Here is a 12,102-nt window from a genome sequence, read left to right as displayed (position 1 = left end):
CTACAGCTGTTAGACAGCAGTGAGGGATCATGTGAGACAGATGCCTTTGGGTAGTCCTCAGGCTATTTCAGTTCTTCTTGATGGAAGATGAGACAACAGTTAGGAGAGATGTAACAGATTTTTACCTGATGGATGAGTCTGAAATGGGACCACATGTTGTAGACAAGGTGGTAACGTGGTATAGCTTGTGACACGTTAAAGGCTGTGCCCCCTCAGAGTTAAAAAAAAACAAGCAAAAACAATTATTACCTCACCAGCTAAGACAGGAGAGGTTTCACACTTTGGGCCAACAGAGGAATCCTGCAAATGGTGATACAAGTACCAAAATTGGCACAAATATTCCTTAGAAATTATTATTTTTGAAAAAACAAAACAAAAAAAAAAAACTGACTGGCTACTTGAATTATCAATAGGCAGTGAGGTAGGGGTCAACTGAAGAATTACACAGGGGCCAAAACTTTAAAAATGCTCTAATCATACTGCAAACTATATCACATTTTTTTCTGATCATAAAGATCCCAAAAAGGCATAGCTTGGACAATCTATGACTGAATGTTATTAATTATGGGGTAAAAACAGCAAGAATGGTGACAAACATCAATTTCAGTTCATTCAGGGGCCAAAGATTAAAGTTTCTCTAATTTTGGTAAAAAGTGATGCAAATTATGAATTGAGTTAATAGGATTTTAAAGGAATAGTTTGCACCATATGTCATGCTTAGTTATCATGTTACAAGGGGACATTTGTCACAAGTCATACAATCCAATGGATGCCAGCATTGTTTGACCTTTACTTTGGAAACCAAACATTCAAAACAGTCAAAACTATTACATTAATTAATATTCTAACAATCAGTCAGTCGATAAAATCAATCATAAAAATATTACGTGTTAACAGCATCTGCAGGAGGGCATGTGTGTACGCATAAATGAGCTTTTGACAAGCGGAGAAGTTACTTTGAGTTAGCAGAAGTTAGCATGCATGCTGACTCCGCAGAATGTCTTGTAAATCACTCCAGAGGTGTTACCAGGTTACAAAAACAGAGTTTTCACTTTTAGACATATTTATTTCTCACTAGCTTTAACATAATACATGACAAAGAGGTTATACTGACACAAACGAAGTGGTGTTTACAGCTAGCTAGTCCAGCCTGTGCCATTACCACGCTAATGTCCACGAAATGTCTTGTAAATCACTTCAAAGGTGTTACCAGGTTCCAAAAGCATTTTCAGTTTTACAGGTGTTTATTTCTCGCTCGCTTTTACATAGGCTAATATATGACAAAGAGGTTATACTGACACAAACAAAGTGGTGTTTATAGCTAGCTAGTCCAGCCTGTGCCATTACCACGCTAATGTCCACGAAATGTCTTGTAAATCACTTCAGAGGTGTTACCAGGTTCCAAAAGCATTTTCAGTTTTACAGGTGTTTATTTCTCACTCACTTTTACATAGGCTAATATATGACAAAGAGGTTATATTTATGCACAAATGAAATGGACTTTGCAGATAGCTAGACCAGCCACTGACATCACGCACCACATGTTGCTCTACATCACATACCGCTCTACTCTGACTGGCTGTCTATGGAAGTGTATTGCATTCACTGGATAAAAAAAAAATTTAACTGCTGATCTCGTAATTACGAGAAAAGATCTCATAATTACGAAAAAAGCTCTCCCCCCTCTGGTCTTTTATTGTTGCACCGTCATGTGGCTCAGCGGCGGCAGCCAACAGCCATGCAGGTAGGCTCAGCCTGGCCCGCCCACTCAGCGCTCTCCTGGAGTCAGCCCTCTACCTCAGGAGATTTTAAGTTGTGTTGAGTGATATTTTTTTAAACAAAAATGTTGATTGTGATAATAAAGTATTTTGTTGTCACGTACAATGTTTGTCAAAATTCTATCCTAGGTCTTTTGGATCCTTTGGATCTATGAAGCTTAAATATGAAAAAGTATCTATCGGCGATACTGGGCCTGTATTTACTTGGTATCGGATCAATACCAAAATTCCCGGTATCGCCCACCTCTAACTGAGGGACACAGCAGGGTTCACTCCCACCCGGGCACATGCCAGTCTGTGGACCCCATGCCCCACCTTGCCGGAGGAGTTTCATTGGGAAATCTCCACTTTGAGTGCGCCGTGGTGTGTGATCACAGTGCAGTGTCGGAGGTTACAAACTGACCAATTTTCGATCATGACTCTGGAATTCTCACGCTTGTCTTTACCAAGGACGTACGGAAGCACATTGTACAGAAGCAATTACGCACACGCACACACACACACACACACACACACACACACACACACACACACACACACACACACACACACACACACACACACACACACACACACACACACACACACACACACACACACACACACAATAAATAAAATAGCAAGATCTCGTCATTACGAGATCTTTTTCTCGTAATTATGACATCAGCGGTCAAATTTTTTTTATCCAGTGAATGAAATACACTTCCGTAGCTGTCACTCCATCCCTCAAAAACAAACAAACAAACAAACCCCCCCCCCAAAACAAACAAAAAAACAACAGAATGAAACAGAATCTGTCATTTTAACCTCTTAAAATAGGTCAAGGTTAGCCAACTCTTGTCCAAGGTCTGTGTTCCAAGAATGTTCCCTGTGAAGTTGAAGACTCTGGTAGAAATAGGACTGGACTTATGCTGAACACAGACACACTGGACAGATGCAAAGTCTTTGCAATACCCGATGGCCATATTTGATGGCTTTGGGTTGAAAGCAACCACAGACTTATAAATGATCACAAACAGGTCATGCATCCATATAAATTTAATCAATCAAGACATTTTTTTTGTTTTTGTTTTCAGTCATACATATCATAGAGGTCAAAATGTGTGGCTCTTCTAACAAATGTCTCATTAAAAACTTTCCCATCTCATTAATATGACCACTGCCAATGCTGCTGCAGTTCTTTCAAACACCTTCTATCAGTTGTTTTTTTTAATTGACCTTTTAGTGTCAGCGTGTAGAGAATATCAATATGTGAAGAAACCAGAGTGAGGCAGTTATGGTATTTATCTACCTGTTTAAACGGTTTAAACTGAACTGTGTGTGTGTGTGTGTGTGTGTGTGGTTCATAGCGCTGTTGATGTGCTTCCTCACATTCATTGCTATATCTGTTAATTAGATTTTAAGAGAAAGTGAAGAAGTCACAAAACTTCTGCAATCGCAGCACAATTCTGTCTGAAGGGAGACAATTCAACTCAGACGCATCCGTTTCAGGACACACCTGTCTCACTCCGTCTCCTCTCCGAGCCGGAGCTGTCGTCCTCACATTAAACACGTCTCCTCCTGCGCCCGAGGTGACGACATGCCCCTCCCATGGCGGTGACAAATTTCACATATTGCATGAGACCGCTTGTCATTCAGGAGAGCCAAAAATAGCATCAATGACAGACAGAGCATTTTCTGCTCTGCTTGCTCAGTAAATTGACCAGTCGGTGCGAGTGGGATAGCTGGAGACAAATGTGCCTGCATGTCCACCTCCCCAGATGTTACAGTCTGAAAACAACAACACCAGTGATTAGAAGCACAAGGATTTCATCCGGATTCAGGGCGCACAGGCAGAGAAGGAAGACACTTTCGGTGCCAAATGTACCACTACGTAACTGCAGCTGTCTCCTGCACAATGTGACAAATACAGCATGTTGTCTGAGAGTGTGTGTGCAGAAGTTTGAGAGATGGCATTATTTTCTCCATCACAGCAGGGGCGGAAATTTCATCTCACTGTTCAGAAGGACAACGAACATTCGGGGTTGCACAAAGTGACCTTACTCAGCCAGCCTTAGCAACGTTCATCGTAGCTTACAAAATAGTTGTTCTTTTGTGTTTGATAACCCACATTAATTCATACTTTTGCCCACATTTATTTTTATATGTATTTGTTAATACGTTACTGTAGGTTTAACTACGCTATTATACTTTATACACTAATTACCGTTTTTGTTTATCGTGTTAGCTTGCTGGCTACGGTTGGCTTATTCACGGCTAATTTAGCTCTTCCACTAGCTTATTTTCACCATTTACAATTTTATTTTACATGGTGTAGATTTTTAATGATTCATCAGTTTATGTGTTCCTCTAAAGACATCAACATATAGTACCTAAGTTCTTAGGTTTCCATTTGATAGCACAATGATTATACTTTTTATTTTCCTATAGTATGCTAACAGAGTTTAGACATGGGGCCAAATACAAAAGTGTATTTGAAAATACCTAAATACATTTTTCGGAGTATTTGTATTTTTTGATTTTGAATTCAAAGTATTTGTATTTATATTTCAAATACATCGCCGATCCCAAGTATTTCCAAATACTTTTACAAATACTTTTTCAAATACTTTTCAAACTTGGGAATCTCTGTGACACTGTGTTGAATATAGATTGTGAAAGTTTGATTATTGCCTGTGATATTATAATAGTGAATTTGTGATAAAACATTCAATCCTTAAAAAAAAAAAAAAGGGGGGGGGGGGGGGGGACCACCAGCAACTTCCCATTTAAAGCAACTGACACAAAAACAAACAATTTCTTAGCAACCGGAAAAATTTTTAAAGTTTTGAAAATAAAAAAATAAAGTTTTTAAAGTTGCACCAGCACCTTAGTAGCTGTAGATAGATTTCTTGGTTAGGATATAAACATAAAACATAATTTAATATTTTAATAATAATATTATTATTAAAAATAATATAAATAAAAATTAGAAAAACCAACAGAACAACTCACTGGATTTGCCCATTTCTGACAGGATTTTTATCCAATAGAGACATGTAGCTCTAATTAAATTAAATTAAATGTATGGATGTACTTTGAGTTGGTGCCACATATATTGACTGGATGAAATTCCTGTCCAAAAATAACATTTTTTGAGCAAAGGCTAAAATATCACTGCCTGTCTCTATAGTTTTATGCCAACATTGGCCTGAATTAAAAAAAAATCAGACTACTCCACCCCAATTTCGTCTAAAGAAATGTATTTCTAAAGAAGTACATTTACGTAGGAGGACAAAGTTAATTTTGCTGCTGTGGTTCAGCTGAGTCACCGGTTACTGTGAAGCTTTTTGGCTTTTATTGAGTGCTGTAATCCTTGTGATTCCACCCACACGTGGCCTTCAGAGGAAGGCCGCGGCCCTGCCCTGTCCATCACAGAGAGGAGCAGCTACACATTTCTGCACAGACATACAATAAGAAAGCTGCAGAGTCAGGAAGTAGAGCTGATGACCATCTGCTTTGCTGCTGTTGCCTCTTAAGAGCTCAGTTTTTCTGTTTATCTATAATAATCCCAAGGCTGCAACTCTTCATTTTATTCCAGAGCTCCAAACACCGTTAACTCTCAGAACAACCACGTGACATACAGTGAGGTCGGTTTAAGGAATGAAAAACTGAGAAAACTCGGGCAAAGCTTTGCCTCTGAATCAAGAATTTAGTTTTCCAACAAAAAAGTTGACTATTTAGTCTTCATAGCTTGTTATTGTCAGGTCTGAATGACATGCAGATAATCTGACGCTCTCACGGCAGCAAGCATTATTAGATGCTCACACGGGCCGTACACACATTTCAAACCACGTCCACTGAAGCACAAACATCACAGTACTGCTATGTGTACACCTCGACCGCACACGAGCCCCACCACAGATCCTGACACGTTCGGCTTCCACTGAAAGGAGACAGCAGCCGCAGGATGACGTAGAATCACCTGCTGCTTCATTAGAATTCATAAACATTTTGCTGTTCCGGGAAGAGCAGCCAGGCTGAGCGTGCCCGGACTGGCTGACGGTGGATGGACGATATGTGAAATAATAAACACGTGCAGAAAGGGGAAAATGAGGCAAGGCAGCCAGAGATAAACTGAAAGTCAGCTCATTTCTGCATCATTAGTGATCAATTAATTCCCTACCCCTGATTAAATTAGATTTAGTTCTGCACAGCTGACTAGTTAATCAGCAGGCTTTAGTCCTTTTTGTTGTCCCGTCTTTCTTTCTGACTTTTTGTTTCATTCATTCATGTTGAGGAACTACAGTAAAGCTCAAGTACAGTTGGGGATTGTAGCATATTAATCTGGGATCTGTACAGTAGGGTGACCAAACGTTTTCCCAGGACATGTCCTGTTTTCACATTCTGTCCTCGCTGTCCTGGTTGTTTTTTAGAAAGTGATGACAATGTCCTGGTTTTCATTGTTTTTCGTTGGGCCATTAATCCTGTGCGGTCCAAGGGCATTTTTTGGATAGTTCACTCGACTGGCATAAATGTTTTATTATTGCTGTTAGCAGCTCTCCCTGCATCCCACAATCAAGTTTTATGTCTCTTTTTTTCAGGACAACCTGTGCTTTCAGAATATATATGTTTTTGTTGTGTTTTATAAGTGTAATAAAGGTTTACAATCAAAAATAGGTAAGGAAAAAATAAAGCGAAAAATAATTTCCCACACACATTTATTCAAAAACACACAGGAAACTATAATAAACAACTGTTTTGACACTTTATAAAGGTAATTTGAGGTCTTGTGTGAAAGACTGTACAACAAAAAGGTTCAAACAATAAACACAAATGCACATTTTGAACAATATATACAAAATGGTCTATGCGTTTTGTTGTCCATTGATATGGTAAACAGTGCTTTATGCAGAGAAAGCAACAGAGTTATCCAGTAACATTCACATGCAACTAGTGGAGCAATCCTGATAGTCACACACTCTTTGTTTGAGCACGTGAGATTGTCATCAGAGGCTCTCCGTGTGCTCCTGCTTTCACTGATTGCTGTGCATCATGGCGCAGGGCGCAGAGTATGTACTAATAGTATGTACTCATTGGAGCACCCAGGGGGCTATTCAAACGGGCCAACTAGTAACATATCACTCCTGAAAATGATCTTTGGCTTTTCACGTGAGGTAAATCTGCCCTATGATTGGATTTTGGAAAACCATGTGACACTGAACCAATTCCGATTGGACACTCACATTGCACACGTCATCACACAGCTTCTATGAGGAGTACAAAGATGGCCGATGGCTGGCTCAAAGGTCCGCGGAGTTAACGTTTCAGCAAAAAAGTACATTTCTATCTCATATCAAAAGTTATTTATAATTTAGTAAAGCTTGGTCTTAGCTGTCGTATACGACGGCGTCGGTCCGAGAGGGTTAAATTGACCAGCATTCGAGTATCTCATTGCCGGAACAAATGTCCTGGTTTTCAGTAATCAAAATATGGTCACCCTATGATAAAAGTCATTGGAGAGTACCAAGGTACCTCAATGGTACACTGAAGATGTCAGAATTTTTGGGCAACCTTAATATAGAAAGTGATTTTATAGTTCAATCTGGAATTCACACAAAGACGGTCTTTGAAGTTACAGTGCAGAGAGACACCAAAGTGTATGAAAGTGTTTTTTGTCTTTTGCATTTTATGGTAAACATAGTTAAAGTCCCACAATTTGAGGTCATTTGTTTGACCTGACATGACCTGACATTCACTTCTGTAGCATCCAACCCAGTCTCACAGCAGTTCGTGAGACTGGGTTACGAAAAGTACATTAATCTATGGGTTTGTGGCGGGAGCACGAAAATGGGGCACTTTTTGTTATGGGGGCATGAATTAATTTTGTGAATGGGGATGGAAATGTGGGTTGAAGAGGGGGAGACTGGGGGGGTTATGGTTAGGGTCTGGGGAGGGTAGACACTTATGCTATGGTTATGATTAGAGTAGGGGAGGATTATAAATAGCAAAAAAAAAGTGTCACAAAAATTGGCTGCTTTTCGTGACGGGGCATGGAAAATAAACAAAAAACTGAGACTAGGCTGCATATATCAGTTCGTTTCTTAGACTTTAAATTGGGGCAAATTTAGGATTTTGTAGAATTTAGAATTTAGTATCTGCCAGGAAATTTTGCCTACAATCCAATGGCCAAATTGTCAAGGCCAAGGTACGAATAAAGAAAACTAAAACTAAAAAAGAAAACAAGGATTATACAAAGACTGATTCTTACAAATAAGAGAAAAATGACATGTTTTACATCCAAAATGTGGCATATTCTGAAAGCAACTTCAAGATCTGCAGTTATTTCCAGTAAAAGTAGGACTCTGTGTTGTACCTAAGTTGGATTTGAAATGTGGACAAAAATGGTGGTTAACATGAAAACGAGACAATAAATTTGTTAATTTGGAATCTTGCCACTTGTGTCTAAATGTGCCTGAAGCATTTCCAGTGTTAATCGACATAACATATTCTTAACTTCAGATGTAAAACTATCAAATATTTTTTTCTTAAAAGTTCTTCACTCATCTCTAAAGAGAGATAAACAGTTATACAAAGTTTCACTTTGGTGGACGTCAAACAGTTAAGTGAGCTAGTTTCCAGTGTGGAAGACTCCTGGTTCAAAGCTGCTCGTGCCCATTCTCCATGCAACATGGAGTTCCATCAGGAAGAGCATCCAGTGCAAAACTTGTGCCAAATATTTGCTGATGCAGCATTTATTTATGTCAAGATTATTATTGTTATTATTTTTTTTTAAGATAACCAGTGTTTTGAACCCACAAGGCCAAGGTCTGAAGCAAAATGGGCCAAACATCAAGGGTCTACAGCATTGCTACAAAAATGAAAATGTGGCTCATATGACCCTTTTAAGCAGAACCTTTGGTTTTCTGGGAATGTTTAAAGGCCAAATGATCTAATCCATGTATTGTCAACAGTTTTTAATCCTTTTTGATAGCCTTTCATTTCATTTTATGTCCATTTATTTTAATTTATTGACAAAATTTTATATATAAAACTAGCTGATTACCCGCCCCAGGACGGGTTTGATTCAGAGACCGACATTAAACTTTCATCTTCACCAACAAAGCTATCACCTCCCACTTGTCCTGGATTCCAGAGAACTATTAGAGCACAATTAAAGCCACCTCAAGAAGAGACATGCTGCTGTGACTAGAATTGCTGCTACTGCTACAACGCTGCTACTGTTACTGGCAAAAATGGAGAGGTAAAAAGTTCAAAGGAAAAGATCAGAAAAGTATGACACCAACCTTTTAGCACACTTGTCGAAGCTGATGCAGTATCTCTCACCTTAACTACTACTCCTACTACTACAACGCTGAAATGTTTATTTATCATTAATATCTTGTTTAAATTGTTACTGCCTTTTGTACTTTTATTCTTCTAATGCGCGTGTGTGTGGAGAGCGGTGGTGTGTATGATGTGGATCACAGGAGGGTTCTTGTGGGTTGAGGTTTTTACGTGGGTGGATGGTAGTTTAAAGGTACTGTTTTTACTTTGTGAAGCACTTTGTGTTGCATTTAATTGTATGAAAAGTGCTCTCTAAATAAAGTTTGATTAATTACCTGATGTGTGCGAGCCGGCTGGCTCCCGTGCCATGAAGAGTCAGCACTCGCATTGTAAACACATAAACAGTGATCCGCTTGAAATGTGATCTGTGTTTTACTTATTACAATGTGGGGAAATCCTGCAGTGACACGCGCCTCGCGGGGGTGTCCCGTGGGGTGACTTCCTGCATTGCACAATACTCAGCAGCTTTTGCAGTGCGCTGACGCGCCGGTAAGCTGAAGTGATATGTTCTATGTATTCCTATGTGAGGACAGCTTGCCGATGTCCGCGCTTCACGTTGTAGTTATGTCTATCATGCCTGTGATGATAAGATGATTCCCTGCTGCAAGCCCAGACATGTGCAGCAGGTGGCAGTCAAGCTATATATAAGTTTAAACACACCTGCACCTAAATTTCTTAATTCATTTCGCACCCACCAACTGCCCAGCAGGTGGCCGTGTTCACCAGGTGTTATATCCTGTGTCCATATATTTTTTCTTCCTGCCCACCAACATTTTTTTCAATTGCTATAAATGAGAATGGAGCACATTCGACCGCATGCAGCCACCTCCAGAAAAAAAAAAAAAAAAAAAAAAATCACCTGTGAAGCAAATTGGACAGATGCTATGTTCCTGTTGAGGGTGAGTACTTATCAGTGTACATTATAATATAGTCATTAGGTGTTGTCATTGGAACAAATGTCACGAGGAGTTCTCAACGCAAAACAAACTGATGCCACTGTGGCTGGTGTAAGTCCCAACACTCGCATCAGCTGGACCACAGAGCGACCAGGCCGGAGGCAAACAAGGAAGAAAAGGAGAAACAGATAGAAGCTGCAGGGAGCCACGAGACCTCATCATTCTACCTCCCTCTTGTCTCTACCACCCTCCTCTGCTGTCCATCGCTCCTCACTGGCACTAACAAGTGGGCCGGGGCTGCTGCCAAAGAGAATGACGTACAGCACCTTCCACTGTCCACTTGGGAAAGAAGCATCCGGGAGAAACACAGTCAGACATCTCGGCTGTTTCAACTCCTAGTCGTGCTGCATTCAATGACAATTTATCCAAATGTGGGAACAGAGCTTGAGAGCAGCTACAGTATTCATCATCTGACATGAGGCACAGTAGTGGAAAATGACAGGCACTATTTATTATCTGCTACTAAAGAAAGAATGAAAATCACTCGGACAATAGTGCCCAAAACCATCCACGAGACAAGTTAAGGAATCAAGATGTTTGACAAGATTCAACTGCCACTCTGTGTTCTAACTCAAATAAATAGCTCTGTGATCGACACAGTGAGACGTGCACGTACCTGCACTGTACAGCAGGTTCCAGTCCCAGGAATGTGTCCAAAGCAGTAACTTCAGGGCTCCTCTCCCTCCCTCTCTTTCTTCACACTAATGGATTTTTCGATGAGCACAGAGGTATTTATGGTTCACGTGGGTAGTAGCAGGCACCACCCTGTGTGACTTCCCTTTGCCAGCTCCTGTCCGGTATCTGTTCTGCGGTACAGCAGACACACCGAGGGGGGCGGGCAGGCAGCAACTCTGACTGCAAGCCGGCTGCACGCTCTGATGGTGTTGGCAGCTGCAATAAAGGCCGCCTTTCTGTCTCTCTGCTAAACGGAAAGACGTGAAAATGAGGCGGACGAGAGAAGGTCATCTTTGCATGTACTGCCTGTCAGGGGAAGGGTGTGGCCGCCTGGTGTAACACACGTCACTGCTGCGGCTGATTGGGGATTGTTTTTGGCCTTGAGTAACACTCAATAGTGAAACTCAGAGCTGTGATCTCTAACTTCCCTCACTGTGGATAAAACCTGGTGGAAATATTACTTGAATAAATATCTAGAAGTGGTCAGATTGTGGAGTGGTTTGGTCAAAGGTCAAGGAAAACATGGTATGAAAGAAACAACTATTTTAATATCAAAACTCAAGAAGCCTAGAACCTGGTGGAATATTACTTGAATAAATATCTAGAAGTGATCAGATTGTGGAGTGGCTTTGTCAAAGGTCAAGGTAAACATGGTCTGAAAAACATCTCTTTTTAATATCTCAAAACCCAAGAAGCCTAGGTTGATCAAACCTGTTGGGAATATTAACTGGACAAATATCTTGAAGTGGTCAGATTTGGGAGTAGTTTGATCAAATGTCAAGGAAAACATGGTCTGAAAAACTTTTTTTGTACATCTCAACAACCAAAAACCCTAGAAGATGAGTTAATAGATTTTGGAGTAGTTTGGTGAATGTCAAGGTCAAGGAAAACATGGTCCGACAAAACACCTCTTTTTAAATATCTCAACAACAAAGAAGCCAAGATGGATCAAACCTGGTGGGAATATTACTTCAATAAATCTCTAGAAGTAGTTAGATTTTGGAGTAGTTTGGTCAAAGGTCATGGAAAACATGGTCAGAAAACCTCTTTTTTTACATCTCAACAATCAAAAACCCTAGAAGATGAGTCAATAGATTTTGGAGTAGTTTGGTGAACTTCAGTGTCAAGGAAAAATGGTCTGAAAAACACCTCTTTTTAAATATCTCAACAACCAAAAACCCAGAAGACGAGCTAATAGATTTTGGAGTAGTTTGGTGAACATCAATGTCAAGGAAAAATGGTCTGAAAAACAATATCTCAGCAACCAAGAAGCCTAGATGGCTCAAACCTGCTGGGAATATTATTTGGATAAATATCTTGGAGAGATCAGATGTAGTAGATCAGACGTAGTTTGATCAAAGGTCAAG

The 12,102-nt window shown here is 40.1% G+C and overlaps 1 protein-coding gene and 1 long non-coding RNA gene across 2 annotated transcripts in view; one reads left to right on the top strand and one right to left on the bottom strand.

Moving 5' to 3' along the window:
• The window catches only part of iqsec1b (IQ motif and Sec7 domain ArfGEF 1b), a 741,654-nt gene that overhangs the window by 73,028 nt on the left and 656,524 nt on the right, over nt 1-12,102 (bottom strand).
• Nucleotides 11,317-11,788, top strand: LOC117507502. The gene is made up of 3 exons (XR_004559729.1): nt 11,317-11,342; nt 11,575-11,578; nt 11,728-11,788. It is a non-coding gene; the product is annotated as an uncharacterized LOC117507502 (long non-coding RNA).

The sequence above is a fragment of the Thalassophryne amazonica genome, chromosome 3, assembly GCF_902500255.1.
Source record: "Thalassophryne amazonica chromosome 3, fThaAma1.1, whole genome shotgun sequence".
NCBI classification, from domain to species: Eukaryota; Metazoa; Chordata; class Actinopteri; order Batrachoidiformes; family Batrachoididae; genus Thalassophryne; species Thalassophryne amazonica.
Note: the sequence above shows the minus strand (reverse complement) of the source record. Positions and strands in the feature narration are given on the sequence as shown.